Source organism: Rhinatrema bivittatum, chromosome 2 (genome assembly GCF_901001135.1).
Source record: "Rhinatrema bivittatum chromosome 2, aRhiBiv1.1, whole genome shotgun sequence".
NCBI lineage: Eukaryota > Metazoa > Chordata > Amphibia > Gymnophiona > Rhinatrematidae > Rhinatrema > Rhinatrema bivittatum.
This window is the reverse complement of record NC_042616.1, coordinates 677,594,323-677,622,072: the sequence shown is the minus strand read 5'-3', so window position 1 is coordinate 677,622,072 and position 27,750 is coordinate 677,594,323.

Below are 27,750 nucleotides of genomic sequence, written 5' to 3'. Positions count from 1 at the left end.
CGCCTCTTGCTGTAACCAGCGGCAGGTCCGAAAGGGCTTGGAACGGTCAGAGGACTGTTCATTACCAACATTCCATAGTTGGTTCCAGAGGCATGCAGGTCTGGCTGGGGGTCGGGCCGTCCCTCGCCACCCATGCTGACACATGCTACACCTACCCTTGGCGTGGTCCTGATCCACCTGGGATTGTGCCAGTGGCCCAAGGACACACTCCCTCTAAGTGGGACTGCTCTCCCAGCGCTCCCCATAACAGAATGCAAGGCCTTCCGAATGCAAGGCCTTCCGAATGCCGTCTGAAACATAACAGAATGCAAGGCCCTGTGCCCGGTGTACGTGGTCCGGTTTTGGGACTTGCCTCATTCCTGGAATCCTGCTTCCAAGTTGTTTCTGGACCCAAAACATTTTTTTCACTGGTTCTTGTTTCCTCGACCTGCTGGAGGTGCCAGCTTCTTCTACACTCACGACCTGCTGGAGGCGCCAGCTTCTGCTACTCTCCCGACTTGCTGGAGGCGCCAGCTGTCTGGTTCCCATGACCTGCAGGAGGCGCCTTCATCCATACCTTCTTTGTTTCCATGATGGAGTTCCACGACCAGCAGGAGGCACCTGCGCGTCTCCTGATGTTTTTGCCATAGCTTGCTCCCACCCTGGATTCCCACCCTTGTTTCTTGTTTCTGGTCTTCTATTTCTTGTTCTGCTTTTGCTCATCTCTGCTGTTTTCCTGTCTTGCTCGTCTGTGCTGTGTTTGCTTTTGCTTGTTTATGCTGTTCTCTTGTTCGCTTGTTTGTGCTGTTTTCCTCTTGTTGCTCATTTGTGCTGTGTGTGGATTTGCTTGACAGTGCGGCGTTATTTCGCTTGTCGCCCCCTGTTCTCGTGCTCCCCATTCACGTGCTCCCTCTTTTGTGTTTTTTTATGTCGGTCGCTTGTTCTCTTGGTCGCGTGTTCCTTGTCCTTCCAAAAGCGGAGGGAACCCCCTTTAAGGGGGGGGGGGAACACTGTTATGATTCCTCCCATAGCTGTGCCACGGGAGACCTCTTACCTTCTCTTCAGGCTGCTCCGAAGCCGGGGCTTCGCCTAAGTAATCGTCCAGAACTTGTTCCACAACCTGGGAAGCCTTCAGTGTCAGCAGGGCCTACCTGAGGCCTACTCCACTGCAGCTTGGATGATCTGGTGTGGGCCACACCCTTCTCCTAAGGGATGGGCCCTCGGCTTCTCTCCACTTTTGTAGGGCCAGAGGTGTGGCCCATCTGGATTCCTCCCAGGCAGTTGCCTGCTCCTGGGGTATAAAAGCTCTTCTCCAGCACTCATGGATTGACATGCATTGGAGTTACTTGTCTCTGGAGGTCTCCTCTTCCAGCGCTCCATCAGGCCTTCGTTCCTTGTTCCAGCTTGGTGTCCAGTGTCTTGCACGTTCCTGATGTTTCCTGATGTTTCCTTGATGTTGGTTCCTGTTGTTCCTGTCCCAGTCCTCGCTTCTGACTCCGGTGTGCAGTACCTCGTCCCCTTCCTGAGCTGTTTCTGCTCCAGCGGATGTAGGACAGGGTGGTCTGTGACCAGCCCATGGGGTCTGCCCGTGTCGGTGGGCTGTATAAGGCGCCCTGAGAGACAGTGCCATTGTCTGAAACTTTCCAGCTCATCGTCTACGTCTAGAGTCTTCTAAGTTCTATGTCTGCGTCTAGAGTCTTCGATGTTCCAAGGACTCCGTCTGCCCTCGTTGTCTGTCCGGCCTGCCGCCTCTTGCTGTAACCAGCGGCAGGCCCGAAAGGGCTTGGAACAGTCAGAGGACTGTTCATTACCAACATTCCATAGTTGGTTCCAGAGGCATGCAGGTCTGGCTGGGGGTCGGGCCGTCTCTCGCCACCCACGCTGACACATGCTACACCTACCCTTGGCGTGGTCCTGATCCACCTGGGATTGTGCCAGGGGCCCAAGGGCACACTCCCTCTAAGGAGGACCGCTCTCCCAGCGCTCCCCATAGCAGAATGTAAGGCCTTCCGAAGGCCGTTCGAAACAAAACAGTAACAGTATATATGCTTTTACCCTTTGTGAAAAGTTCATATGCTTTCTCTCTGGGGCTGAGAAAAATGTCATTCTTATTGGTAAGGGGAGTGACTCTACACATGTATAACCTTCCATTTTGTTGGGCCCTTACACTAATAATCAATAAATCTCCCTTAGATATCATTGGAAAACTAAAGGACATGATAAAATTATAAATTACATAGCCATAGACCTTGTGGATGTCACCAGAACTATCTTAACAGTAACATTTTTATAAATGATATGGAAAATAGAATGATAAGTGAGGTGATCATATTTGCAGATGACACAAAAACATTCAGAGATGTTAAATTCCAAGTAGATTGTTATTAATTGCAGGAGGACCTTGCAAGACTGGAAGAATGGGTATCCAAATGGCAGATGAAACTTAATGTGGAGAAGTGCAAGGTAATACATATAGAGCAAAATAACCCATGCTGTGGTTACACAATGTTAGGTTCCAAATTAGGAGTTACCATCCAGGGAAAATATGTAGGCATGGATAATACATTGCAATTCTCCTCATAGTGCGGCAGCGATCACAAAAGCAAACAGAATGTTAGGAATTATTAGGAAAGGAATGGTGAATAAAATGGAGAATGTAATAATACCTTCATATCACTCTATGGGACCAAATCTTGAGTCCTGGTTGCTGCATCTCAAAAACGATATAGTTGCACTGAAATAGGTACAGAGAAGGGTGATCAAAATGATAAAGGGGATGAAATGGCTCCCCTATGAGGAAAGGCCAAAGAGGTTAGGGTGGTTCAGCTTGGAAAAGAGACAGCTGAGGTGGGATACGATAGGGATGTGCAGACAAAAAGTTTTCGTTGATAAGTTGATAAGTTGAAGTTGAGGGTCGATTTCGTTCAATATGGACATATGGAGAATTCCATAAGTTGAGGGTCTGTCCATACGTTCACCGGTTCTCTAAATAAAAATTTAAACCCCTCACCCTCCTTAATCCCCCCCCCCCAAGACTTACCAAAACTTCCTGGTGGTCCAGCGGGGAGTTAGGAAGCCATCCCTGCACTCGTCTGCAATTTCCTCATGGCGCCGATAGCCTGTGTCACAGGGGCTGCCGTGCCATTGGTCAGCCCCTGTCACATGGTCACCGGCGCCATCTTGTACTCCTACCACGTGACAGGTAGGTCATGTGGCAGGAGGTCGCTCCGGGACCCCCGTTGGACCCAACCGGAACTTTTGGCCAGCTTGGGGGGGCCTCCTGACCCCCCCAAGCTGGCCAAAAGTTCCGGTTGGGTCCAACGGGGGTCCTGGAGCGGAGGCGCGGAGGAGCACATGACGCCGACCACGTGCTCCTCGCAAAGGAATACAGGGATGGCTTCCTGACTCCCTGCTGGACCACCAGGGAGTTTTGGTAAGTCTTGGGGGGGTCAGGAGGGTGGGGGGTTTAAGTGTTTATTTAGGTTCAACGTATTCAACATAGCTATGTTGAATATGTTGGAACTCGCGATGCGTTTCTCCTCAAACCTTTTTTTTCTCTTTTAAAAATATAAGTTGCGTTTTACATATGCGTTCAAAACGAATGCACACCCCTAGGATACGATAGAGGTCCATAAAATCTTGAGAGAACTAGAAAGGGTAAATGACTGTGGATTGATTATTTACTCTTTCAGATAATACATGGACTACGGGGCACTCCATGAAGTTAGCAATCAATCACACGATCAATGTCACCTTCCACAGTTATGAATGGAAAGCCCACGTCACCACCCACAGTTATGAACGTAATATTTAATCTTATTGTAACTGATGCTATACCTAATCTGTTGCTGTATAAGCTGTTATTTATAAACTATTTGTTTCTGATGTTATAACCTATCTGTATCTGATGTTATCCCAGTTGTGTTACGCCTGTCATATGTTGTTATACCTGTAAACCGAGTGAAGGCCTTTCGCTAAACTTCGGTATATAAAAGCTTTCAAATAAAGTAAATAAATAAATAAATAAATAAATAAATAAAAATCTGTGAAAATTATTTTTCACTCAATGCATAATTAAGCTCTAGAATGTATTGCTGGAAGATGTGATTAAGGCAGTTAATGAGGCTGGGCTTAAAAAAAATGTTTGGACAAGTTATTGGAGGAAAAGTCCATAAACTGCTATTCAAGTTGACTTAGGGAATAGTCACTGCTTATTACCGGCATTAGTAGCATGAGATCTATTTACTGTTTGAGTATTTGTCAGTATTTGAGTATTTGTCAGTATTTGTAACCTGGCTTGGCCACTGTTGAAAATAGAATATTAGTCTTCATGGACCTTTGATTTGACCTAATATGGACATTTTGAATGTTCTTATTTTTGTGCAATTTGTGTTTTTATGTTTCTGATAGATAATAAGGGGTACATATTCAAAAGTCATTTAGCTGTATTATGGGAAAGTTATCTATCTAAATGGTTTAGCCACATATTTAAAAGGCTTATTCATCTAAATTCTAGCCAGATACCAAATTATCTGGCTAGAATTTAGCCAGGTAAGTTGGAGGTGTTCCAGGGAGGAGCAGAGTTAGCCGGTTAACTTAACCAGCTAACTAGACCTGCCATAAGACTAAAGATAGCCAGATACCACATATCTGGTTAACAGTGGCGTGGCTGCACCACTGAATATCCTGGATAAATTAGCCGAATATGTGATTCTAGCTAATTTATCTAGCCGCTCAGCAGCTGAATATTTACCCTTAAATCTACCTATGTGATGTATTTTGAAATGAACAGACATGAATTTTTATGTAATTTGCTGGAATATATCAAGAAACTATTTTATTTTTCCCATTTGAAATTATATCATCACATTCTAAACTGGTTTCTTTTCTAAAAAAAATTCTAATATCACATAACTGCAGGGTCGATTTAAAAGGTTTTTGGAGGACAGGTAATGTTACTTTGGTACAATTTTCCAAAACTGAACTGGAAACCTAATGGAGATCTTTTGAAATATACAAAAAACAATGGTAATTAAGAAATGGAGAGAAAAAGGAATCTTTCAGGAGGATGGACTATTCCATGGTTTGGGCTTAACTTTTTACTGTGTAATGGGGTAGTTTATGGATTCTATGGGTAGTAAAATGAGTGTGTGTGCTTTGTCAGGGTTAGAAGTTGGTGAAATGCGAGGCTGGATTTGGGGGTATGGTGAGGGGGAGTGAGAGAGGGAATGTAATGATTTCTTTATATGCACTCAGTCTTGGATTGAAGGTGTTTCATTACTGCACTGTTTTCGCACTTGCCTTGTTTGTGAGCAGCTTTTGTATTCTGCTTTGTCTGTCTTGCTCTGGCTTTAATAAAAAGATTATGAAAAAAAAATGAAATGGAATAATGCAGCTACTTAGTTATCACCTAGTTTTGATGCAGCCACTTTCAATACTGATATAACATACTTTTCATCAAACACTGGGCCAGATGTCGCAAGTTTTCTCTCATTATGTGTCTATGGGGAAAATGCTTGGTACATGTGGCCCATTATCTTTTATGTAAATTCTAAGTAGATTTGCATTATACATAGCATTTTTCCACCTTCAGACATTAATTAATGTGACTTTTCAAAAGCTTCACGCACTGAAAACACATTAGACTCAATATTTTTCCTCTCTCTTCAGATCTGTGATCATTTTAATGCAAAAGAATGTGATGAAAAGTATAAGAAGGCACAAATGACAAACGTGAATACATTTTAGTATGTATATATTTTGCTCTTTCTCAATGTCTATGTATTTTTCCTTCTAAGTCTCAATCAGTTTCTATTTTCTTTCTTTAGAACACTCTACTAAGTTACATGTAACAGAAAATTAGTTTTTGCTATGGAATGATACCTGATTCTAAAATGTCAGCTCAAACTGACATTCATGATATTTCAGGCCATTCAGATCTGATTCAGAACAAACATGGATTAGAAAAACTGTGTTGTCTATATCTGATAATTGGAAAAGATATTTAAAATATACAAAATAACAAATAAGAAAATAAGAAAGCCTTGCTAGCAGTAAGAACAAGATTCTAAGGTCTAGAACCAGAACCTTTCATATTCTCCAACAGCAGTGCAGAATCCTGAAGAGAACTGAATTCTTGTCAGTTTGTGAAAGCTTTTATTGGACCAACATGATGATTATTAAAATACATTGATGCACAAGAACATTAGAAGTCACACAGGTTCTTCTTGAAATGCCATCTGAAGAACGAGCCTACTGTACCTGGCCTTGAAAGCTCATATCCAACAACAAAAATAAGCATCTAGGCTAACAAATTGGAAAATCCCATTTTGCAACTCTTAATTCATAAGGATAATGAGGAACATACTCTTGAAATAAAGAGAGGGAAGTTTCCAGGCTGAAGATGACAATCATAATGAACTTGGTTAGTAAAGCAACATTTTGATTAGAGATAGCAAAGCAGCATGATGCTAAAAGCAGCACAGCAGCAGAGTAATTAAAAAAGAAACCTAATCACTGAAATCAATGTGATAGTGTAAGCATTATGAAAAGCAGTAAAATACAGAGGAGTCCTATAAAATAAAAGATATCATCATTATACTCATAGATGCAGTTCTGTGGGTAAACTAGTACTTTACCTACAGAACTACCAATTTGGAAAAATTGCTATCAATATGCCTGTAAAAATGAGAATGGAGTCCGAGTAGGAGTTGAATCTAGTGGGGGTAATTTTCAAAAGAATTTACACGTGTAAATGTAACACTATTGCAGCAATTTTCAAAAGCCATTTACCCACGTAAAGGGCACTTACATGAGTAAATCCTATGGACAATTCAATGGCATATATTGTAGCAATTTTCAAAAGCCTACTTATTTGAGTAAAGTGCATTTATTTGAGTAAAACCCAGTTTTACACATGTAAATACTTTTTAAAATCCGGTCCTATATACATACTTTTTTATTTTAAAAAGTATGGATATAAAGGAGTCAATTTTTAAAGCAGCACGCACATGGATGGGCCGATTTTATAACATGCACGCGCCAGCTCACATATGTTATAAAATCTGATGGCTGCACATGTGCAGGCAGCATGCACCGGGGACAAATTTTCGCTAACTACGTGTAGCAATGCAATCGAGCCTCCCCCATTTCCCTCTCAGTCCACTTCAATTAAGGAGCGGACTGGGATGGAACTTCCATACCCCCCTACCTAAACTTCTTTCCTCTTCTCCTCTCCTCCCTACCCCCTAAACCTATCCTAACTTTCCCAAAATATTTTATTTCATTAAATACTGCTGCTCCTCTGAAGCAGCAGTATTCTCTGGTGTGTGCTTCCCTGGGACACAGTTGAACGGCCCGCCCACCACTCTACTCCTTCCTGCCCAGACCATGCCCACCGTCAGCCCCTTTGGAGAGGCCAGGCACTTGGGTGCATACCTGGGTTTACGCGCGTGGTTGGGCCCATTATAAAATGTGTGTGGCGCGCGCAAGGCCTGGCCACGCATGTAAACCCCGGTATTTGTGTGCGTGGGCCTTTGAAAATTTACTTGAAATTGTCTAGGCCAATTGTTCCCAAACCTGTCCTAGAGGACCCCCAGCCATTCAAGTTTTCAGAATATCCACAATGAATATGTATGAGATAAATTTCCATGGAATGAAGGAAGTGCAGCCTATTTTGGACTCTCAAATTGGAGTTTTCTATTCATTGCTAATAAAACTTGTAAGTAGACAACATCAGAATGGTGAAGGGCACTCCAATGCATCAAGATTATGCCAATGTGGCACTAAAAGTAGCATAAATAGCCCAAGGACACATAACAGGGCAAAATGCTACCATCAATGGCAGTTCTCCAAGGCAGTAGTAAGAGTGGCATGAACACCTATGGCAGCACAAGAGGGGCACAGCTGCACAAAGAATGGCATGAAAGACTCCAGGCAGTAGGAAGGGGAAGAAAGCACAAAAATATCAGGAAAATGTCAGGAAATACCCCAAAGCAATGATAAGCAGAAAATGTGGCATGAAGACCCCCAGAGCACCATGAAAAGCAAGTGGCAAGAATATACCAAAGCTCCAAATGAGGGGAAAAGGGTATCAACCAAATTGGTACAAATCATGCAGAGAGAAGATAGAGGAAATCCCTAGAGGAGGCCTCATTTCATTTCCACACAACATTAGGGGAATGGTCTGGCTGTATAAACTTGGAGTTGGTTTCGGAATAGTAGCCCTGTCAGTATCTACTGCTATCTCTATCTCCTCACTGGAGGATAAGATACTATTGACAAGAAGCCCCAAATACTCTTCAACCTCTAGATGTTCAATAGTCTATGAAGTAGAGTGCAGTCCTGGTTTTAGGTGCTGCACTTTGTTGTGCTGGAGGTGGACCCTTGGGCCGAGGTGGGGTTGATGCAACTTGTAGAAGGGATCCTATGGGTCCCCACTGTCGGCAGGCGAAGAGGACTGATGGACAGAGGCCACCTGGCGCTTTACCAATACCAGCCCTCGTTCGCCATGGGTTGAACCTTTGGGTGCCGGGGCTGGCTGGACTTAGGTGGGCCTCCATCAGTCATCGTCAATAGAAGGATCGAGGTTAACCCAGAGGCAGCAACAGGAGAGGGTGACAGTCTGTACTGGATGAGGCGGAGTCCCGGAAACCCGGGCGACAATAGAACCAAAGTCATACAGGGGGCGCCCGACCAAGAACAGGCCGAAGCCTGAATACGCCAGGTCCAGGACGTAGACTGAAGAAGTGTCATAGGGCAAGCTGGAGACAGGGCTGCTGGCAATCTGGAAGTGGTAGCAAGCAAGGCTGAGGTCTAGAAGAGGAGAGAGTCAAGAGCGAAGTCAGGCAATGCAGAGGTCTGGGTCTGGAGAGAGGCAACAGAGTAGTCAGGCAATGCAGAGGTCTGGGTCTAGAGAGAGGCAACGGAGTAGTCAGGCAATACAGAGGTCTGAGTCTGGGGAGAATCAACGGTATCATCAGGCAAAGCAGAGGTCCAGGTTTGGAGATGGTCAATGGCGTGATCAGGCAAAGCAGAAGTCTGGGTTTGGAGAGAGTCAATGGCGTGGTCAGGCAAAGCAGTGTCAAAGTCTGTGAAGGCAATCCGAGGAAGGGTTGAAGATCAGGAACACAGGAGAGGTGGGGAGCTCCCATGCTGTCAGTTCATCCTTCAGTTGCGGGGAGAGTCCATCAAGGTAGATAGCTCACAGGCAGTCCTCCTGCCAAGTGAGTTCTGAAGCTAAAGTCCAGAATTCAATGGTATAGTCAAATAGGCTCTTTGGCCTTGTCGAAGCTGCAGTAAATTAGTGCTTGCCATGGCATGCCGCCCAGGATCATCAAAAGTTCACCAGAACACGGCCACAAACTGAGACAGTTCCTGTAGGAGAGAGTCTGATCGCTCCCACAAGGGAGAAGCCCAAGTCAGCGCCTTCCCCTTTAGGCGAGACAAAATAAAGGTGATTTTCATTTTCATCTTGAAAGATGGAAGGCTGCAGAGCAAACTGCATGTAGCACTGGTTGATAAACACTCTGCAGAGCTTGGAGTCACCATTGAAATGAGGTGGAGCTGGAAGAACCAACAAGGCTCTAGGAGTGGAAGGAGACGGCTGCTAGTGAGAGGAAGCCCATACTGGGACTGGGTTGCTGGACATGTAGACGCTCAAGAGAGGAGGCCAGAGCCTAGAGAAACTGTTGCTGTTCTTGAACCTTTGAGGACAGGCCAGGAATAGCCTGGAGGGAATGTGGGTCTGCCGAGTCCATGGTCTTTGCAACCTGTTGTGCTGGATGTGGACCCTTAGGCCAAGGTGGGGTTGGTGCAACCTGTAGGAGGAATCCTATGGGTCCCCATAATCAGCAGTTGAAGAGGGCCGATGGACAGAGGCCAGCTGGTGCTTCACCAATACCAGCCCTCTTTCCCCATGGGTTGAGCCTTTGGGTGCAGAGGCCAGCTGGACTTAAGTGGGCCTCTGTCAGTCGTCGTCAATGGAAGGATCGAGGTCAGCCCGGAGGCAGCATCAGGAGAGAGTGACAGTCTGTACTGGACAAGGCAGAGTCCCGGAGACCCAGGCGCCAAAAGAACTAAAGTCAGACAGGGGGCACCCGAGCAAGAACAGGCCGAAGCCTGAGTAGGGCAGGTCCAGGACATAGAAGAAGTGTCGTAGGGCAAGCTGGAGTCAGGGCTGGTGGAAATCTGGAAGTGGTGGCAAGCAAGGCTGAGGTCTAGACAAGGAGAGAGTCAAGAGCGAAGTCAGGCAATGCAAAGGTCTGGGTCTGGAGAGAAGCAACAGAGTAGTCAGGCAATGCAGAGCTCTGGGTCTGGAGAGAGGCATTGGAGTGGTCAGGCAATGCAGAGGTCTGGGTCTGGAGAGAGGCAACGGAGTAGTCAGACAATGCAGAGGTCTGGGTCTGGAGAGAGGCAACGGAGTAGTCAGACAATACAGAGGTCTGGGTCTGGAGAGAATCAACAGCACCATCAGGCAAAGCAGAGGTCCAGGCTTGGAGATGGTCAACGGCGTGGTCAGGCAAAGCAGAGGTCTGGGCTTGGAGAGAGTCAATAGCGTGGTCAGGCAAAGCAGTGTCAAAGTCCGTGAAGGCAATCCAAGGAAGGGTTGAAGATCAGGAACGCAGGAATGAGGAAATCAGGAACAGGAGTTGATGAGGATCAAGAACCAGGAACACAGAGAATCACAAGGAGGCAATGAGTACTTGACCAGCGAGGAGACCTGTTGCAAAGGCAATCTTAGGAAGCAGAGTCTGGGCTTAAATACCGGAGCTCCACTGACATCATCATCTGGGGCCATGGCTCGGTTCCTGCCGCGGGCCCTACTTAAGCCTTAGAGATGCGTGCACATGCGGCTAGGGAGGGGTGCAGCGCTGAGAGGTGGCATCTCTCTGCTGGCCATGCGTAGAGGCCTGACGTGGAGCACCAGGATCTGTAGCTGAGCCGGAGGCACCAGATATGGCCTGAGGATGGAGCCGGCAGCCTACTGCTGCTAGGGACAAGTGAATCCAGGCACTGGATTCACTTGAGAGAGGTAAGGGAGCAGAGCCGTGGGTCTGCCCAGGCTAACACCATAACACACTTCTGCAGCCTCTGTCATTTGCTGTGGTATAATCCATTGAATGCTATACTGAAGAGAAGAACAACCATCATTTAAAACTTTAAGGGAAAGGCTTTTGAATAGAAAGTTCAAGAGGGAATTAAATCATTAAATATACTGGATAAGGTCTGTGTAAAGTATTGGATTGTGAGGATAAGCCCTAGAGATAGCAAGCACCATAAGAGAAGGGAATTTCAAAATAAACTCAAAGTCAGCCAGAGCAGAAGTGGAACCACCCAAAGGTAGTAAGAATGGCAAGGAGCAGCAGCAGTAGCATTGGTGATTACAATCACAAATGATAGGTGCAGAGCAATGCAGCAAGAAGAGTGGCACTGCTTTTCAAGTAGAGTTAGATGCTTGGCAGTGACACACACTGTTAACTAGCTAGATATACCTTTGTAGTGTGCTACAGTTGTACCAAACAATACTAGAACCAGTAAATCTCACAGTGTATGTAAAAATGTCTTTCACAGACTGTATAAGTATACTAAATCCTTTTGTACACTCTGATGTAGAGAAGAAACAGACAAGGCTCAGGCTGTTCACTGAAATCTGCCTTTGAAGTTAAAAATAGGTGCAGATTAGAAAACAAGAGAGCAGTGTAAAGCATGAGAAAGACAGAGTGACATCAAAATCCCCTAAGGCATACAGCATGGATTATTGCAAACAGTACAGAGACAGTAAGACACCAAAGTTGCTTTCAGTCATCCTGCCACTGACTTGGAGATTCTGTGAAACCCAGCAAAGGAAAATCAATTTTCAAAAAGACCAACTTTTCATAATATCTGGCATCATCTTGAAGGACAAGGGCTCACAATATCCCTTTCCATTGAGAATACATTTTCGCTGTGCATGCTGGTTGGTGTGCTGGAAATATAATGCTGAGCCACCTTGGCCAGATATGACCAGACCTCAAACCTGTGTGCCCAAATGTGCCAACAGATTTGTAGCAATATCCTCCCTTCATTCTGTCTGAGAGTTTGTCGCACAATTTTCTACTGTCATTAACCTTACTGGGGTGGGGCAAATGTCTCTTGCCAACTGCTTAGCTATGGCCTGCATAACGAGACATGGTTCTGTTGGGGCAACATGGTTGTGGTGTATTGATGTAGGGGAGGATGAGATAGCTGACAGGGTTCTGCTCTTTTTCACACTGTTGTCTGTGCAGCATATTCACTGTGCTTCCTCTTCTAGTGCTCCTGTTTATGCACCATAGCCACTAATATCTTCTTCATATAAAATGAGGTGCTGGGACTTAGTGGCAAGACTCCAATTTACCCATGGATCACAAACCATCGCAAGCATTTAGGGATTGTTTTATGACAGATGTTTTAGTCTCACTTACATCTGCTGCTACAAAGAGTCCATAAACTGCATCATTGCTGCTTTCATTCCCTCTTATTTATGGAACCCCTCTAACTTTTCCTTCAGAATATTTTCCAGAGAAGACCCCACCCAGGGGGCACTTCTGGCACTCAGATACTCCGTGGCATCCTTAAAAGGATTTCTGACATATCAACTGTCTCATCACTACTCAATCATGATGCCCCAAATGGAGATTTACACCTGTCTTGTTTCCAGAGACTCGCCATGCTGCTCTACTAACACTGCAGCGTCAGATAGGTAGGAGCATTCAAAATGGCGCCGGTGGCCCTTTGTCCTTACCATGTGACAGGGGCTACTGGCAGCTAACAGCCCCCAGGAACTGGAGTTCTCTCTGAGTCCTGGGACCCCCGCTGGACCTCTAGGGACATTCAGTGAGTCTTGGAGGGATTGGGAGGGTGGGGGCTTTGCATTTAGTTAAATTTGAAGGATTGGGGCCTTTTTTGTTTGTTTGTTTTTTAAAATGAAATTGGCAGTGAAAAAACAATTTCTTATTCGGGGGTGGACCGAAAAGGCCCACCCCCAAACCGAAAAAGGAACTGTCACAAATTTTTTTTATGCACATCATTAGTAGTGAATGTGCTGGTCCAGATGTCTCTGGTGAAATGCATGCTACTTCCATCTGCCTTGGTCAGCTGTACCTGCATGTGACTATGGCAGTGATCGTAAAGAGAGGGAATACAGTAACTTGCATACTGAATGTAGTCCTGGAGGGCACTTAGTAATTAGGAGGTAAGAGGCTGAGCAGATGATTAAAGCCCAAGTTCACCAAAGTTACCCACTCCTGGAATTCCAGCATTGCGTGTGATAGAAGCTGCACTGAAAATATAAACTACACACAGTTTACACTTCTAGAGCTAGAAGGGTAACTTACCCTTCCAGCACTAGTAGTAAGTAAACTGTGTGCATAAACGGAGTGTAGCATGCTTTCAGCACTTTACGCTTTCAGATCTTGGTGATCTGCAATAAAAATGATGTCCAGGCAGGAGCAGCATGGCAGCTCTGTGGCCAATGGATAGTGTAGGGTGCAGAAAAACTGCAAGAAATATGGTAGGAGAATGCAACCACTATAAACAGACACAGGCAAAACATGGCCATTCTGCTGACCAACCTTACCAGTGAAATAATGGCATTAACTAATATCATAGAAAATACCTCTAGAGTGTGGGATTCAGATTCACTATCCACTCTGGTGCTGCCTATGCTCCAGTCAGATATTCTTCCATACTGTTTCCCAGTAACTGCTTTTCTGGTGCCTCCTTGTGGTATCCCTCCTTCTCCACTGTCACTCATATGTTCTTGTTCTTGCATTCAACAGATTCTTCTTCATTCCAGCGCTGCCTGTACTTGGTTCCAGCGCTCATCCATCCTGGGCTGTTGCTACTTTGTTTTCTGGGATCAAAGTAGATATACATCATTTTCATCTGACAGAGCTGATATTTGAATGTGATGCTTTTCAGTATTAAATGTGGCCTACTTATTCATGTTTGGTTGTCATTGTGTTATGCACTTTTTTGGGAGGATGACATTTTCATTGCAAGGCGAGGACTTTTTAGGATAAAATAAATTTAAATAGTAATGCATTTTATTTATGATTAAATACATTTAAATAATAATAAAATAAGAACATAAGAACATAAGATTTGCCATACTGATTCAGACCAAGGATCCATCAAGCTCCTGTTTCCCACAGTGACCAATCCAGGTCACAAGTACCTGGCAGGATCTTAAAAGGTTGATAGATTCCATGCTGCTTATCCTAGAGATAAGCAGTGGATTTCCCCAAGTCTATCTTAATAATGGCTATGGATTGTTTTTCCAGAAACATAATGTCCAAACCCTTTTAAACCCAGTTAACTAAGAGCTTTTACCACATCCTCCAGCAACAAATTCCAGACTTTAATTATGCTTTGAGTAAAAAAATAATTTCTACTTTTTGTTTCATGTTTGCTGACAGTTAAATAAATTGGGGTAGATATTCAAAAGCCATTTAGGAAAATAACAGGACATTTATCCATCTAAATGGCTGAGCTGCATATTTAAAAGGCTTATCCAGTTAAATTCTAGCCAGATAACTAATTATCTGGCTAGAAGTCAGGAGTCATTCCTGGGGCAGGAGGTAGGCATTCTGGGGAGGAGCGGAGTTAGCCGCAGTTAATATCACGGTTAAGTGAGCTGGATATATAAGAACATAAGAACATAAGAAAATGCCATACTGGGTCAGACCAAGGGTCCATCAAGCCCAGCATCCTGTTTCCAACAGTGGCCAATCCAGGCCACAAGAACCTGGCAAGCACCCAAAAACCAAGTCCATTCCATGTAACCATTGCTAATGGCAGTGGCTATTCTCTAAGTGAACTTAATAGCAGGTAATGGACTTCTCCTCCAAGAACTTATCCAATCCTTTTTTAAACACAGCTACACTAACTGCATGAACCACATTCTCTGGCAACAAATTCCAGAGTTTAATTGTGCGTTGAGTAAAAAAGAACTTTCTCCGATTAGTTTTAAATGTGCCCCATGCTAACTTCATGGAGTTCCCCCTAGTCTTTCTACTATCCGAAAGAGTAAATAACCGATTCACATCTACCCGTTCTAGACCTCTCATGATTTTAAACACCTCTATCATATCCCCCCTCAGTCGTCTCTTCTCCAAGCTGAAAAGTCCTAACCTCTTTAGTCTTTCCTCATAGGGGAGTTGTTCCATTCCCCTTATCATTTTGGTAGCCCTTCTCTGTACCTTCTCCATCGCAATTATATCTTTTTTGAGATGCGGCGACCAGAATTGTACACAGTATTCAAGGTGCGGTCTCACCATGGAGCGATACAGAGGCATTATGACATTTTCTGTTTTATTCATCATTCCTTTTCTAATAATTCCCAACATTCTGTTTGCTTTTTTGACTGCCGCAGCACACTGCACCGACGATTTCAATGTGTTATCCACTATGACACCTAGATCTCTTTCTTGGGTTGTAGCACCTAATATGGAACCCAACATTGTGTAATTATAGCATGGGTTATTTTTCCCTATATGCATCACCTTGCACTTATCCACATTAAATTTCATCTGCCATATGGATGCCCAATTTTCCAGTCTCACAAGGTCTTCCTGCAATTTATCACAATCTGCTTGTGATTTAACTACTCTGAACAATTTTGTGTCATCTGCAAATTTGATTATCTCACTCGTCGTATTTCTTTCCACATCATGTAACCGTCTAACTTAACTATTCACTCAGTGGCTGAATATTTACCCCATTTTATTTATTTGTTGTTTCTCTCATCCTTTTTGTCATTGTTTTTTGGCAGAAGAGTGATTTGGATGTTTGTTCCCAAATCGTGCAGCTTGAGATATTTTGCATTTCTATCTAAACTCCTTCTACAATCTGTTTCCAGACCTGGCAGCAAGTGCCCTGCCATTTATATTAATTAGAATTTGTCAATCGCTTAATGCAAATGGACTAAGAAATGTACATATTTCAATGAATTAAAACTAACATAAAATTACTTCATCTGATCACATCTAAGTGATAGGCCAAACACAGAATTAACTAATTCTATCTTACAAATAAGTCTGCTCATAAAGAAAAGTTTGTAGTAGGATCTTAAATTACTTGAGCTTATCACATAAGTGCATCTCTTCTGGAAAAGAGATCTTACAGTGTTCCACAGAAAAGGCACATTCTCTTGTTTCTGAGAGGCACATACATCTTACTGAAGGAATGTCCAGCATGCCTCTCTGGGAGAACCTAAGAAAGCATGTAAGCTGATAGATTCTCAAAAGGGTGTTAGAATTTCTGCCCTAAAGAAAGGGTGGGAAACTTACTGTTAGGCATGGAAAGGAAATAAACAGCAACGAGGAGATAGGGAGGTATTCTTTTCCACCCAAATATAAAGGTGTGTATATCCCTGAAAAATTAGGAAGTGGAATGGACTAGGGGACTGAATGAGCTGATGATTCTCTCAATGGCAAGCTGTTCGGAAAAGAAAATAAATGTCATAAAGCAAAGAACCTTTATTATGAGATTGCATTTTCTGAAGGTACTTTGGTTATATTTGCTATATTAATAGTCATCTATTGAATCTGTTACTTTATGTAGCCAAATCACACCCTCAAACATTTCCTTTTTAACTTCCCTTCACCTTCTTATCTCCCCTTCACCCATACAGCTACCATGAATTAAAAATAGGACATAGTGGAAACCATTTCCAGAATATAACTGTTTATATTTATTCATGGGATGGGACACAAGGGAGAAAAAATAATGTAATCAAAAAAGGTGGACCCTGGGGAATTGAAACCATTTCCAAAATTATTACTATTTATAGTTATTCACCTGAGAACTACCCTTCACTGCAGCGGGCTGCTCCGGAGCAAGCAGAGCCTGATTTGTCCCATCAGCTGAGGGGACATCCTTTAATAAAAGGACCATAACCTGGCCCTCTTCCTCATCTCCAGGGAGTTCAAAAGTAGATATCCCTACAGGGTGAAGAGCATTAGGGGAAAATGCCAGCTGGTCCCAAGGTGTCCACGGGTTGTGGTGAAGGTGGAAGTCCTTGTATTACCAGGGCATGAGGATGTGGTAATGGTGGTGGTTGTCGTGGCAGTGGTGACAGTCCCTGCACCACTTGCATATCAGGTGGTGCTTGTGGAGGTGGTGGCGGCAGCAGTGGTTCCTGGCCCTGTACAACTGGTCTTGGTTTCCTTCATGGGTGTCTTGGTGGGGCCTCAACTGAGGAGGAGAAGAAAGAGGAGGATGTGGTGGTGCTATTTGTAAAGAAAGATATGGAAGCCTCAGATTGTGAAGAACTGTGGTGTGAATTGACAGGGTAAGAAGCAAATAGGAAAAGACTGCAGAAACACCATTTGTACTGCCTTTTTTTAAGCAAGAGCTGCATGGGTGCCTCTACGCTTCCCTGGGACTCTGTCTCTCTTGCTGTAGAATAACCCAGCAAGCAGCAAGTGCAGCCATAACTGGCCCATGTGATGATGGGAAAGGACCTTCCCCAAAGACAAAATCACCACACATCCATTTTATTGGGGCAGCAAACAGTAGGAAAAAACTGCCCAAGAAGAGTGACAAGCACTCATCTTCCTGCTCCTCTTGATCTTCCCACATCTCATCCAGCCACTGGTGTAGCTTCCTAGCCCTCTTTTTTAAATCTTCAATTTGGAAAGAATGAAACATGAAAGAAAAATGTTCTTAGAGACAAAACCAAAGATTATGCAATTGGGGCTGCTTATTCCTTTTCCTCTCCTCAGCAAAATGATTTGGAATCCCACTCTTACCTCTCATGGGAAAGAGGCTGGGGCATTAAATTGTCAGCAGACAAGCCATGAAGCATCATATGACCTCTCCTGGTGTCCTTCTTCCCTCCTTGAAGGAACAGCTTTCCCTCCCTCCACACTTTTAGCAAACCCAGTAATGCCATTGTCTCCCTCAGTAAAGTTAGGCTCTTGGCCCCATGACATGGCTGCAGAAAATCTCTGCACATAAGGGGGATGTCATAATGTTGTCACAGAACTCATTCCAAAATGCTCCGGGACTTAAGCTGGAGAATACCACGCAGTCCCATATGCATGGGCAAGATGTTAAAGGCCCTAACCCATTCTAATCCACTCTGTTCCTTCTATGAAGCCCAAGAATCCATTATATACACATTTTGGTTTTGTCTGTTCCTAGCCCCCATTCCTTGTACTCCTTAAACACCTATTTTTGAAGTTTTGGTTCTTTCTTTTACCATCTCTTTATCTGGGGGTGCATTGTGTCCAAGATCCCAATGGCACGTGACCACCTAGTCATTTCCTCCTTGGTTCAGCAAAGGGCACAATCAGCAGGACCAGGGAGGATAAACTAGCTGGCAGGAGCCTGGCTGAGTATGGGATCCTTTTTAAATCATTAGTGTGATCATGTCTATGGGCACAGTATTGTCATGCAGTATCCACTGGCACCAAGAGGAAGTTTGCAGCACAGTGTGTTGTGAAAAGCGTGCTCTGCCCAGCCCCTCTCTTGTCCAGTTTTAATTTGCTTTGAATATTTTGCCTTTTCTTTGGGACAGTGGATGGGCCTGACTGAGGTAGTGAGCTATTCCCACCCTAGATCCATGAGTCTTGGGGACACAACTTTGGAAAGTGGGAGCAACCCCTATCTCCCCCATTAAAAGGGTTATGGATTCCCAATCCATTTTCCCCATTTTATGGATTATTTTTCAGTTATTTTGTCTCTTTATTCCCCTCCCCATAGTGTAGAATCTTCACCTCTACCCCAAGCTCTGCATGAGGTGTTTTGAGTCCTAACCAGTAGACAATTGGACACTTAGTGGTGAATTTTAAACGATGTGTGCACCACAGTTGGAAAATGAGTGTGCAACTAGCACATGCGTGTTATCCCAATTTTATAAAGTGGGGGGATGTGCACGTATGTACTGATGCGTGCACATCTCACATGAGAGAAAAAAGGGGTGCGATTTTGGTGGGGCATGGGCATTCCCAGGTAGAGCCAAAAGACGTCTGCGCAAGTACTTACACTCCTGGGCATGCACCCAGCTCCAGTGCTGTTAATTTTACTTCTCTTATGAAGGAGGTATAAGTAAAAACAAATAAAAACTAACCATCCCTGTATGATTTAAGGGGCCTGGGATAACTGGTGGAGTGAAGGTTAAAGAACCAGGGTGGGAGGGGGGGGGGGGGTTTGGAAGACCTAGCTCTAGACTGGGAGAACTGGTGAATCTGATCATGGCATGGATGCATGTCTGTTATAAAATTCCCCCACTTTCACAGCTCATAACTGACTTCACGTAGCTATGCAAGTGGGGAAATTGAAAAAGTGTGTGCATACATATGTGCGCCTAAGCTATTTTATAACATATGTGCATGTTTGCACGTACATTATAAAATTGACATGTCCCTGGGTTCGCGCTAACGCACACATGTATATGTGCGCCCATTCACCTATTTGAAAGTTACTGTCCCTGTTTTTTGGATGGACATGGTCTTTTTCTTAGTATGGTACCCCATAGAAGATGGGACCACAGTTGCTCTGAATTTGTTTATTGGCCAGTGCAAGGGCCATCTTTGGTAATCCTTGCCCTAGAGTCTACCTTAAAATAGGGCCAGCTAGAAACTAGTACAAAATGCTTCACCTTGATTGGTCCTCCATCCTGTCTTTTTGCCTAATTCAACCACCTTGGTTATGGCCTGACTACTATCTAACATAGGCAATGGTTGGTTGTTATAGTTTCCAATTTCATCACAGCTTTCTCAATGCTGTACTTTTCAATGTGCCATGGATTTGAATGGAAAACATAATGGGTAGATTTTTAAAAAATACGCGCACATGGATGTGCAATTTTATAACATTCTCGCACCGGTAGATTTCCCTAGTTTATGCGTACCCCTAACCTACCTTCCCTCCCTTTTCCCCTTTCCTCCCCAACCCCTTTGAAAGCCCTACCTTTGCTTCTTTCCTTTATTTCGGAACTTATGTCAGCTCCTGAGCTGGTGTAAGTTGCACACGCTAGCAGGCTGCAGGCGCGCGATCCCGGCACAGCGGCAAATGGCCACTGTACCGGTGGCCTCCAGCTCCGCCCCGCCCACAGGACCACCCCTTCATAGAGGCCTGGCTATTATGTGCAGAATGGAGGTTAGGCATGCAGCCAGGCCTCTTCTAAAATGCGCGCAGCATGCGCAAAGCCCGGCAGCAAGCATAATCCCCATTGTTTATGCGCGGGTGGGAGGTTTAAAATCAGGCCTTAAATGAATCAAATAAACACTTTTGTTTAAATTTGTGGGCAGCCTCCATTCTTCTTTGGTGGTGCACCAATGAAACAAAAATGGTCTCATTTGTCGTATTTTACCCATTCATTTCAAAGTAATACACATCCTTACTGCAAGACTGAAATTACTGCAGTTTAGAAAGTAAACAGGCAAAAATGAACTTACAGAAGGCAATTAAAGAAAAGCCAAGGCTGGAACAGATTATATCTAATATATTTTCCTTTAGAAGTTAAATTAAAAATTAATTTCTGAAGGATAAAGTACAGTACTGGAGATAACTTGGTAAAGTAAAAAAGATTAGATCTATTAAATACATCTATAAATAAGTAAATAGCTGGATGTAGAAGTAGAGTATAGAGATAAAAATATTACAGATTGTCAGAAATTATTTTATCGAAAATGTAATCAGTTTTAAAAATAATGATTTAGAAAGATTGCACTGATTCACCAAAACACATAACATACTGCATAGATTGAATTGTTTGGAATGGACATGCAAAGGAAAGCCTCTCAAGCCTAGGCAAGCCAAATGTTTTGTGGTATTGCAAGAGAAAAATATGTTCTTTGCTTATAAAATACTTGGTTTTCTTATAAAGGTACAATTGTGCTTATCATGCTCTCAGTTTGAAGGACTTCAACATAAAAAAAAAAATTCAAATTAGAGACTTGGTCTTAAAATGATCATAGGGCATCATCCAAATTTAGAATCCAAAAACTCTGAGCTTGAACTTGCAAAAATGTAATGCTTGGCAAAAGGTTATGAGAAGATACAATTGTATCACTGATATTCAGCCATGGAGTTGTTAGTTAAGTAGCCAGATAAAGCTATCTGGCTAACTTAACAGGGATATTCAGTGGCATGTGTTGCGCTTGGAGGTGGAGCAGTGGAGAACAGCTCCCTGGTAGGGACCAGGGAGCACCTGCCCCCAGGGGGCGGAGTACAGGAGGAGACAGAGGCTGAGATGAGCTTCACCACTGGAAGCCCGAAGTCCCCCCGGGTGGAGCCCGTAGGGACCCGGGCCGCTTGGACGTAGGTGGGCCTCGCAGGGTCTCCCGGAGAGGTAGTAGAGAGGCGTGCCCTCGATTAGCAAGGGAGCACAGTTGGACTTCACATTGTTGGCCTGGGGAGGCAAGGAAGGCCCAAACAGCGTAGGCGATGACAAGGCAAGGGACAGAGCCAGAATCAGGAGACGTAGTCAATGGTAGCCGAGATCAGAATCCGAGGATCAATCCGAGGAGTAGTCAACAAGGCAGAGGTCAGGTTCCGGATGTCAGAGGAGGTCACAAGGCAGGCAGAGGTCAGGATGCAGGCAGCGGACAGGAAGGTCAAGGAACAGGCCGAGGTCAGTACCAGAGAGACAGTCTGAGGGAACTACCTGGGAAGACGAACAGACAAACACAAGAACAGGAGGACGCTGGAACAGTAGGACACTGGAACAAGGCCGGAATAGTAGGATCCTGGAACAAGGCTGGAACAAGACTGGAACAAGACTGTGAATGTGGAGGCAACCTAGCACACAATACAATGCCGACCCGATTGCCAAGGCAAGGAAGTGCAGGCAGGGACTTCCTTATATTGTTCCATCAATCAGGGTGTGCCGTGGAGCTAGGACCCGCCCCTGGCCCTACAAGAGGCTGGACAGTCTGTGCGCACGTAGGGGCATAGCCAATGCCACTGGAGATGCCGTACTCCGGCGTGAGGCCTGGTGTGCAGTGGAAGGCCTGGCGTCCTCCACCGTGGGACGTCAAGGCCTATCGGAGCTCGTGGCTGCCACTGGGGAGGCCGACCAGTGACCTGCAGAGGAGCTAGCAAGGTCAGCAGGCCCGTGTGCGGGCCAGAAACGGATGGGGTGCACAACCAAATCCCCCCTTCTAGGTCTCCCTCTATGCAGCCGTGGCTTGTCAGGATGGGTTCTATGGAAGACTTTTAGGAATTCGTTGTCGAGAATATTGTGGGAGGGTTCCCATGAACTCTCCTTGGCCCCATAACCCTCCCAGGCTGAAAGGTATTCCCATCTACCTCATCACCGACAGATGTCGAGGACCTCTCTTACCTGAAGAGATGAGTCTGGTTCAGTGGAGATCCATGGAGGAGAAGGATCTCTACGAGAGGGCCAGGAGAGGACCAAAGGCTTCAACAGCGAGACATAGAATGTGTTATAGATGCCCATGGCACGTGGTAGTTGTAGCTGATACGACACTGCTCCCACTCTTCGAAGCACCGAGAATGGACCATTGTACTTGGGAGCCAGGTGATGAGAGGGAAGTTTCAACCTTATGTGACGGGTGCTTAGCCACACCTTATGACCAGGAAGGAAGAGTGGAGTGGAACGTCTGTGGGCATCAGAAGTATGCTTGGAGCATTCAATGGCCTGGGTAAGGCGTTCTTTGACTTGATTCCACACCTAGTGAATGGTGTGGGCCATGAACTGTGCTGCTGGGGAAGGAACAGCCAGAGGAACTGGAAGTGGCAGCCGAGGTTGTCATCCGAATACCACGGAGAACGGATATACATCGGTGGCAGCAGCGACGTGGGTATTATGCGACAACTCAGCCCAGGGTAGCAAATCAGACCAGTTGCCCTGCTGGTCATTCACATAGGAGTGGAAGAATGATTTCAAGGTCTGGTTGGTCCTTTCAGCTTGACCATTGGCCTGTGGATGATAGGCTGAAGTAAAATTCAAGACAATATTAAATTTCTTGCATAAAGAGTGCCAGTATCTGGTGGCAACGTTTGGTCCTCAGTCAGATATTATTTCCTTTGAGAGTCCATGGAGATGGAAAATGTGTTTCAGGAACAACTTGGCAAGTTCCAGGGTCAATGGGAGGCCTGGCAAGGGAAGAAAGTGACCCATTTTTTAAAAACGGTCGATAATAACCCAAATTATGGTATTGTTCTGGGACAGAGGCAAGTCTGTGATGAAGTCAATTGAGATGCTGGACCATGACTTGGTAGGTGCTGGAAGTGGCTGGAGTAGGCCCCAAGGCCATCTAGTAGGTGGCTTCTCTTGGGCGCAGACGGGAAAGGAGTCCACATTGTTACGAGAGTCTTGCACCATGTTGGGCCACCAGTAATATCTCCGCAGCATTTTTAGGGTCCTGATACAACCTGGGTGTCCTGCCAACTTGGAATCATGGGCCCATTTCAGAACTCATTCACATAATCTACGTGGAATGACTGTTTTCCCCACTGGAACAGTGATGGTCATGGCAAGGGATACACTGGCAGGGACAATGATGTGTCTGGGAACATCATTCCTCCTGTTCAAAGGATCTCGATAGTTCATCAGCACAGAGGTTCTTGAGACCTGGGCAGGACAAAATTGAACCGTTCAAAGAAGAGTGCCCATCGGACTTGTCTAGGATTCAAGAGCTGAGCCTCTTTCAGGTGCTCAAGATTCTTATGGTCCATAAAAATGGTAAATTTATGTTGCACCCCTTCCAACCAGGGATGCCACTCTTGGAGCACCTACTTGATGGTGAGAAGTTCTCGGTCACCCACGGTGTTGTGATGCTCTGTGGGAAAGAACTTGTGGGAGTAAAATGAACAAGGTATTAATTTACCCTTTGGAGAAAACTGACTTAAGACAGCTCCCGCTCCAATTGCAGAGGCGTCGACTTTGATGATGAATGGACATCTTGGGTCTGGATGCTGAAGACAAGGTCCAGAACAGAAGACTTCTTTTAACGTCTGAAAGGCAGCTTGTGCTTTGGGTGTCCACACACCCAAAGCACCCCTTTCTTGGTCATGGCGATGAGCGGAGCAGCTAGGGTAGAATAATTGGCAATGAAGCTCCGGTAATAATTGGTGAAACCAATTATTACTCAGCCAGTAGGCCTACTGGCTGAGTCCAAGGGATCCGAGATTGGCCTACTGGCTGGGGCCAATCTCGGATCCCTTGGACTTTCTCTGGATCCATGGAGAAACCTCGATCGGATATGATGTACCCTAGGAAGGGTAAGCAATTTCGTTCGAAGAGGCATTTTTCTAACTTGGCATATAGATGATTTTCTGTTTGAGGTTGGAGGACAATCCAAACATGATCTCGATGGGATTCAAGATCCTTGGAAAAGATCAAGATGTCATTGAGATACACGACTATGAATGAGTGCAAGAGGTCTCAGAGGATTTCATTCATAAGGCGTTGAAAGACCGCTGGGGCATTGCATAACCCAAAGGGCATCATAGTGACCATCCCTTGTATTGAATGCGGTTTTCCAGATATCTTCGGGTTGGATGCATACCAGATTGTACGCACCCCTCAGATCCAACTTGGTGAAGATCTGTGCTCATTGAAGGCAGTCAAACAGCTCTCTGATAAGAAGCAGAGGGTAACGGTCTTTGCGGGTTATGGCGTTGAACCCTCTGTAATCAATACAAGGGTGAAGACTGCCATCCTTCTTCTTAACGAAGAAAAAGCCCACTCCAGTGGGAGAACCAGAGGGACGAATGAACCCTTTTTCTAGGTTCTCGTTGATATACTCAGACATGGCTAGGGTTTCTGGATGAGATAATGGGTATGTTCTACCCTTGGGAGGTGTTGTGCCCGGCAGAAGCTCTATGGAGCAATTGAATTTGTGTAACGGAGGCAAGGTATCTGCCTTCTGTTTTGAGAAGACGTCTTCAAAGTCAACATACTGAGTAGGCAAACCAGATAGAGTGGTAGACTTCATGACAGAGACTGCTGGGGATACTTGATGTAGGCATGTCTTCTGGCATTTGGAAACCCACTGCACCAACTGCAGGGAATGCCAATCGAACTGGGGTTTGTGGATCTAGAGCCAAGGCAGCCCCAGGATGAATGGATGTGTGGAATGCTTTAACACATGGAAGGACACCTCCTACTCATGGAGAGTGCCCACGGTAAGACGGACAGCCACTGTTCGATGGGCAATGAGCTCTGGAAGATGTTATCCTTGAATGGAGGTGATGCGGAGGCTCACATTTCATGGCTGAAGAGGAATGCTCAGAAGCTTGATGATGTCTTCCTTGATGAAGCTGCCACTTGCTCCTGTATCGACTACAGCAGTGATGGTGAAGGAGTGGGCCTGGATGCCCAGAGAGACTGCAAGCTGGAGTTGGGGGCCGGTGACGGTAGTGCCTAAGCTCGGGACCCCTGACGGGCTCGCAGTTTTCCATACCGGCCGGACAGAACTGCCGAAAATGTCCAGAAGTGCCACAGTAAAGGCAAAGACCCTCCTTCCTCTGACAGAAATGATCAGTCGGAGTCAATCGTCCACGGTTCACCTCCATAGGTTCCACCACAGAAGAAGGTGGTGGTGTTAGAATCTTGGCTGGAGGACTCTGGACACGCATGGAACACGGTGTAGGAGAGCAGGAATCCTTTACTTCTAGGTGCCTTTTCCAGAGACGATGGTCGATTTTCCCGGTGAGGGAAATCAGGTCCTCTAGAGACCTGGGAGTCTCGCGGATGGAGAGTTCATCTTTAAGAACCCTGGCAAGTCCATCTAGGAAGATGGCTTGCAGAAAATCTTCTTGCCACCTGAGCTCAGTAGCCAGGGTCCTAAACTCCACCATATACTCAGAGTGGGTCTGAGACCCTTGGCGGAGATAGAGTAGACTGTGGCTGGCGACAGCTTGGCAGCCACGGTCTCTGAAGGTCTGCTTGAAGAGAGAAATAAACTCAGGTAGCTTGGAAAGCATAGGATCAGAGCATTCCCATGAGGGAGAGGCCCATGCCAGAGCCTTCCCTTCCAGGCGGGAAAGGATGAAGGTCACTTTGTGTTGTGTTTGTGGCATTGTGGACCCTTGGTCGCTGTGGAGATGACTCCGCCCATGTGGAGGAGCCCCGTGGGGAACCACAGCGATAGGCTAGACTCAAATAGCAGACACAATATGGATGGAGGGCTTTATTGTACTGCTGTAGATAGAAGATGTAGGCAAGAATATAAGGCACTGAGATCCACGAGGTACCAATACATTCAACAGGCTCGGGTGTATAATCTCAGCCAGATGTTCATGATAGGTTGGAGCCCACGGTGCAGATAACGCCACGGCTGGTGGGTAGAGCTGGATCACTGGATCATAGAGATCCTCACAGGAATGTAGGCGTCTTCCTGATGATGAAATGGTGGGACCGAAGGTCCATGGTGCAGGATACTTACGCTGGTAGGCCCTCGAGGAGCGAATACCTGATAGTCCGATATCCTGAAATGGAGAAGAGAGAGAAATACCCCCGAGGAGCAGTTGTCTTAATTAGTAGAGGCCCCGAAGGGTAGATGGAAGCAAGAGACCCCCAAGGAGCGGGTGTCTAGAGCTTCTACAAGAGCGAGGCCCTTGGAGTGAAAGCGGTGTCTAAGCATGCAGCTTACAGCGGTCAGAGTAGCTAAACCGAAGTCCTTGCTAACTCAAAGGTGGTAGCGAAGTGGAGGCTTGATATACCTGGAGGTATTGACATCATGCCGTGGGGCCACCCCCGAGATTCCCGCCATGACATGTATTTGAGCATAGGAGATGTGCACGCTTGCACCCTAGGAGGCCACGGGAGTGAGCAAGGCAGACTGGAACACCCATGCTAGGTTGGAGACACCGAGGCCCTCGGCACTCGGCACCGGAGGCAGCCATCTTGCCCAAGGAGAGAAAAAAGGAAGAAAAGAGGTAAGGCAGAGCGGTCGCAGCGGTCTGCAACCGACGAATGCAACACGTTTGTTGATTCCTTCGGGAACAATGATGGTTGCAGTAAAATTTGCATGAAGCACTGATTGAGGAAGCCACAACAGGAGCGTGGGTCCCCACTGTATCGGGGAGGTGCAGGGAGTGCCAATGATGCTTTGGGTAGCATTGAGGCCAATAGGCCCATGGGATTGGCCAGGACTGTATCTCACAGCTGGGAATGAAGCTCTTCCACCGAAGAGGCTAGTGATTCCACAGTCCAAAGTTTTTGGACTGTGGCTGCCAAACCCAGTAGGGCCCTGGAGGTGGGAGACTCTACAGAATCCTTGGCCTTGGCAATCTGTTGCACTTGGAGGTGGACCCTTGTCCTAGAGCAGTGGAGAACGGCTCCCTGGTAGGGACCAGGGAGCACCTGCCCCCAGGGGGCGAAGCACAGGAGGACACAGAGGCTGAGATGAGCTTCACCACTGGAAGCCTGAGGTCCCCCCAGGTGGAGCCCGTAGGGCCCCGGGTTGCTTGGACTTAGGTGGGCCTCGCAGGGTCTCCTGGAGAGGTAGTAGAGAGGCGTGCCTACGATCAGCAAGGGAGCATGGTCGGACTTCGTGCTGTTGGCCTGGGGAGGCAAGGAAGGCCAAACAGTGTAGTCGATGACAAGGCAAGGGACAGAGCCAGAATCAGGAGACGTAGTCAATGGTAGCCGAGGTCAGAATCTGAGGATGAATCCGAGGAGAAGCCAATGAGGCAGAGGTCAGATTCCGGAGGTCAGACAAGTTCACAAGGCAGGCAGAGGTCAAGATGCAGGCAGTGGACTGGAAGGTCAAGGAACAGGCCAAGGTCATTACCAGAGATACAGTCTGAGGGTACTACCTGGGAAGA